This window comes from Zootoca vivipara, chromosome 9, assembly GCF_963506605.1.
Source record: "Zootoca vivipara chromosome 9, rZooViv1.1, whole genome shotgun sequence".
Classification (NCBI taxonomy): domain Eukaryota; kingdom Metazoa; phylum Chordata; class Lepidosauria; order Squamata; family Lacertidae; genus Zootoca; species Zootoca vivipara.
In genome coordinates, this window is record NC_083284.1 from 62486330 (window position 1) to 62492329 (window position 6000).

Genomic DNA, 6000 nt, shown 5'->3' on the forward strand with positions numbered 1-6000 from the left:
AGGTTCTGCTTAAGACCATACAATGGTTATTAAATGGCATATTTTGATAGCTCAGAAGAGCTGTTTTCTCTTAAATTCTCAGTAGTAAAAAAAAGCAAAAACCCTTCCCTGTCCCTACCTCTGTGCTCCACTACCTGCTTATTTCATCTAAGTAAGATTAGATTGCTGCAGTTAGATTCTAGCAACTTCAAAGCAGCCTGAATTTTTTGACAGTGTCCTATTAAGACATGCTGAGAGATTATTTTTTTAAGAAAGCTCTTGAGTCCCTTTCTAGCTTTGATATTCCTTTTGAGACCGATAGAGCAGACAGCAGCTCTTATCTGAATTAAATTGGAATGCTTGGCAGGTAATCCTACTAGCAAGTCACGGTGTGTAAAAACAACAGGAGGAGAACCCACATCAAACCTTAACACCAAGGATGTTTTTTAAACACCAAGAAGGTCTTAGACAGGGTTAATCAAAGTGATACCCTCCAGTTGCTGTTGGGATGCCATGGGGAGTGCCCACTGTTTGGGGCTTGTGAGGTGATTTATAATTTTGAGAAAGCGCCAGTTGCAAGATGGCTGCCGTTGGTGAGTGGCATAGAACAAAATAGCTGCCCCACCTAAGGGAGCAGAAAAAGCGACAGGACCACAAAATGGCGCATTCATGGTACGTCATCAACAACAAAGGGCGTCAACTTGAATAAAACTGAAACTCTCTTCTCCCTGACCTTATCACACACACATACCCCAAAATCTGCTGCCCCGGCCTCCTTAATCTATTTTTTATCTATTGCATTTTTAGACTCCCTTTCCTGCAAGGGAAATAGGAACACACGCAAATGGTACAAAATATTATCTGATGGAACCTGGGCTGCTCTTTTTTGCCTACCTTTGCCGTGGACGGGTCTGTGGCTGTCCCAACACTGCTCAGGTTGTTGGTGTTCCATCAAAGAGCTCATGGTTCTGTGCTCCTCAGCCCGGACTCCTTGACTTCTCTGATTTCACTTCCATTTCTCTTTTCTAGTAAGGGAGGCAGAGCTAGAAAGTGTGTATGGGGGACGGACGGACCACAAACTCTTCTCAGCCTTCCCTTCCACTCTACAAATTCACTGCTCTATTGCTGCTGTCAACCCTTGCAGAAAGAACCTCTTGGCTGCTCTAAGCAGAGAGCAACAAGAGGTACTCGGCTTGTGGGGTATGCATTAACTTGGGGGGAGGGCTCTGCTGGTTCAAATATTTTATTCTGGGGGCTGAAAGGTTCTCAGCCCCTGGAAGATGGCACCTATGGTCACCCACAGCCACTCCCACGCAGTGCTATTTATCTAGAAAAAGAGGGGCTGGAACTCCCTTGCTCTCTTGTAATGGCAGTGGTGTCCACGTGAGAGGTGCCAGAACTGAGGTCAGGTGAGTTCTGGCTGAAAAAAAGCCCTGCTCCCACGAATGGAAAGGAAAAACATCTACATCAGCCACTGCTACCCTCATTTCCAGAGAGAAATTATTTACACTTTTCCTCTCTTCAGAGCTTATGGGAGAGTGGATGTCCAGTCCTGGCATCCAATGAATATTTTGTGAATCACCTGAGATCATGTTCTGTGGATCGCCTTGAGATATTACAATTAAGGGCAGTATATACATTTAATTATTATTATTATTATTAATGATGATGGATGTAAGGGGGAGGGCTTATAGAGAACCCTCCCCTGTCATCCGAAACAGTCCGTCTCCCAGCAGTCATGAGAGCGAAGGGTCTGATGGAGGGAGTTAGGGAACGGAGAGGGAGGGCCAGGGCTCTGGCAGCATCCAAGAGCCCCGACTCCATAGGCAGGAAGAGAGGGAGGTGGACAGAGAGGACAGGAATGAGTTAGACAGAAGACCCGCCCCCGCCCCCGCCCCCATGCTGGAATTGAGGAGGAGGAGGAAAGGGAGGCGCTTCTCAGTTCCGAGGCTTTTATGTTGGTCCAGAACGTGGAGGGGGGCAGTGCAGGAATCTGACTCGAGCGAGTAGACATGGAATCAGTAGTTCGTTACACTGTAAATAATGTGCACCAATAAAAACGTCTGAAAGACAAGCATGTGGAAGGTCGTTACTCAAGAGTAGTCACTCCATCCCTGACAATGATGATGAACTGTGGCCATGTTCAGAGTAGGATAAGCCGAGCCAGTATAAACGGGATAAGAACATGAGAAGGAAGTGGTGGAATTTTGAGGAGATATTTACCAAGAAATCTACTCTGGCCTCATCCAATGGCTCAAAGACTTGAGCTGCTGGGTTATTTTTGTATGGATGGAGTTGTATTTTTGCAATCTGTTGTGAAATACCTTGACGATATTTTGATCGAAAGTCAGAGTATGAATCTTCAAAACAGCTGAATGGATGAATAATCGTCAGCAAGCAGGACATGAGCACAACAGCACTCTTGTGCTCATGACCCCAGCAACTGGTATTCAGGGCAGAACTTTTTTCCCCAGCTGGAAATCACTGGAACTCAGTTGTGGCACCTCTCAGGTGGGCGCTATTGCCATTATAAGAGAACAAGGGAGGTGTTCATGGTGAGGTCTGGTACCTCTTTTTTCCAGAAAAATAGCAATGATTCAGAACATACGTACTGCCTCCGATACTGGATGAAACATAATCATCATTACTACTTGCCATTATCCTCTATGTATGGTCTGCCACATGCTTGTTTCTGTAGCCCCTGGGAGGCAGGAAAAGCTAATTTGCTGCGTTCATGATAAAATAGGTTTATTGAGCTCAGGTTATGTTTCGCTTGATAAGTCACACAAGCTGTGTGTACCAGAATGTGCCAAAGCTTCTAATGCCATTCAGATTCACTGTTGTTACTGAAGCCTTGCTTGGAAAACAACATGAAGTAAAGAAGAAAAACCGCAGACAGGACTGTTGCCAATATCATTCATTACAACTGGAAAAGGAAATGTTAGGTTTCACAGTTGAGTTAAAAAAAACAGCTCGCCCGTTTCAGTGGGTGACTCCAGTACTGTATACGTAATAAGAATTTCCTTTTCAACATTGTCCATAAATTGTGGGGGTTAGAGCGTGGTGCTGATAACGACAAGGTTGCAGGTTCGATCCCCATAAAGGACAGCTGCATATTCCTGCATTGCAGGGGGCTGGACTAGATGATCCTCAGGGAACCCTTCCAACTCTGTGATTCTATAGCATGGCTGGCACAAAAGAGAGTTTTACTATACCAATCAAGAAAGGGAGGAAAGCTAATGAGCAGTGCAATCCCTCTACATATCTACTCAGAAGTAAGTTCCATTGGGTTCTTTACAAAATTTGTGCTACACATATGCTGAACCTAAGTATGGCTTATCAAATAGCTTTCTGAAACTGATGAAGTTGCCTAGAAGCCGCAAGAATCCGGATGCACTAGTTAATGCCCTCTGACTTATATTGGTTCCTGAGTTTCTTTTCCCTGTGGCTTATTTTTCTGCATTTTGCCATGCACAGGTTTGTATGGATCTCTTTCACCCCCTGCCTCAGCTGGCATCTTCCACTTGCTCCATGCATGGCCTCTCCACATTTTTCTATTTGACCTCATAGGGTTACTATGCTATTTTGTACACAACTATGCACTGAGAAAACTACATTTAAATGAACTAGTTGATTTTAGGTGCATAAATGCTGCCTAGCACAAGTAGCTGCATGAAGAGTAATCAGAGATGCATCTTAAGGAATCAAATGGGGACAGCTTGTTCTGCATTTCATTCAGTAGTGTATTACTCATTTTCCCGATGGACAAAGCTGTAGCCCATTACATGCATAATTTAAGCCTTTTCAGAAAAACCTGCAGGAAGCCCTGTTTCAAATTAGCGATCTACAGTTTTAAACGATTCTCCTACCATCTCTATAAAATGTCCCCCAAGGCTTACAACATATTCCTGCACAACCTTTAGTTAAACGTTCACCTCTATTAAAGCAATCTATTTCCGTCACTTCTCTTGGTCGTTCCCTCCGTGGATTAGCTCAACTCCAAGAGTATTCCACGCCAAATGAGCTCATAGAAACCAAAGAGGATTCTTTCCCAGCATATCGCTAACATGACTAATATTGGAGCAAAACCCTACTTGTGCACTACCAGGGCCTTTTAAAGGGGAGGCACTAGTGGCAATTGCCCCAGATTCACACATGGAGCGGACACATTAATATTACTACTGCTGCATTGTTGTTGAGTTTTTAGATGCAACAGACAACATAGAACTGACATCTCACCAGCTGGGCTGGGCCCCTCCATACCCTAGTAGAGGCCCGCTCTTCCATCTGCCCTGTAAGAGTTGCAGAATCATCTGTGCTGGCCATGATGGTATCAACAGGGCAGCCATGACTCTACATGCTGTGATGGGAATGGCAAAAACCCAGCAAGTTCCAGCTAGGCTCCTGAAGGCAAATGTTCCACCTTGCAAAGTCAACCACTTTTGGCTGCAATGGCCACTTCCAGGAAGGCTGGCTCCCCAGATACTACCAGGGCCCGTTTTTGAACTGCAAGCAGCCCATTTCCACCCAAATTGCGTCATTGTTAGAACCTTGCAACATTAAGAATTTGGCACCCGATTTAGCGTGCTTTCCTCTTCCCTCCTTGCACCTTTTGTCTTTTGTGCCATGGCCTTGAAGGCTGTAAGCATGTGGGCAGATATTGTATTATTTTTGCTAATTTGAAAGCTGTACTGAGAGCAACTCCAGCTGAGAAATAGGTTATAAACAAACTTTCTCTCCCCCGACTCTTGAATCCCACTAAGGAGCTACATAGATCTATTGGGGGGGGGGGGAAGAGAGATCGCAAAAAAGCTTCAGTGTAAGTTTATCATGTCAGCATGAGCAAATCATAGAGTTGGATGGGACTCCTAGGGTCATATAGTCTAACCTCCTTCAATGCAGGAATCTCAATTAAAGCATCCATGACAGATGGCCATCCAAGCTCAGCTTAAAAACCTCCAAGGAAGCAGAGTCCACAACCTCTCAGATGATTATTGCAGCTGCAGACAATGCTAATAGCAATAGTCTATCTATCCAACCATAGTCAAGCCTACTCACAGATGGAAAACACTTTGAGCCAATATTAATCACTGGCTTAAAAAAAATACTACTACTAAACCAAGGATCATCTTGAAAAGCTGGTCACAAACCATATGGTCCTGCAGAAAAGATATCACACAAACATTATCTTCTGTTATTACATAATATCATTGATGATTCCATAGAGGATGTGGTGCTTAAGTTAGAAGCAAACTCTTTGGTTAAGACAACACATATTTGAAATTTCTTTTATGGCAGCGCTCTGGCAAAAAATCCCTCACAGATTTGTCTGTGCCTGCTATGTCAGGGAAAAAATGCTTCTCCTTCCTTCATCGCCTTTCAAGAAACTGAAGACATAAAGGAAATGAGTATTGAAGCCACATATTTGGATGAAAGTTCCAACAGCATGGAGACACAAATTAGTTTCTCAGATGGAAAAAGTGACTAGAAGTTAATGGCAGAGGCAAACTCAGTTTGGAAACATATGATAGTATGGGAGCGGGGACAGATAGAACTGGAGAAGTACTTTTGTGCTTACACTGAAGTGGTGAATTTATTTGGGTTCCTGGCAAGGCTGGCCCTTTCTTCCCCCCAAAATCATTGTATGCAGAAGCTTTTGTGAGTCCTTCCATTTTTTCTGTCTACTAAGCTAAAAGAAATTATCTCACTTCTTAGATACTGCCAAGGAATGTTAAGGATCTGAAGCTGCTGGCTTGAAGATAATTTACAGTACGGATCTGGAAGCTTTCTGCCTTTATCTAACTAGCCCTGCCCATTTCAAATTGTGAGGGAGAAAGAGGATTTTCTAAGTTGTCTTTAATTACAGTCAACAATGCTGTATCTGTTCTCTGTAGAGAACGCGATGTTACAAGAGAAATGTCTTCTGATAATCTCTTATCATAATTTGCTGGCAAAAAAGTAGAGAAGAAAGCAGATACAACTTTAACAATAATCTGAATGTAGTTAGTCACTGGATGCAAA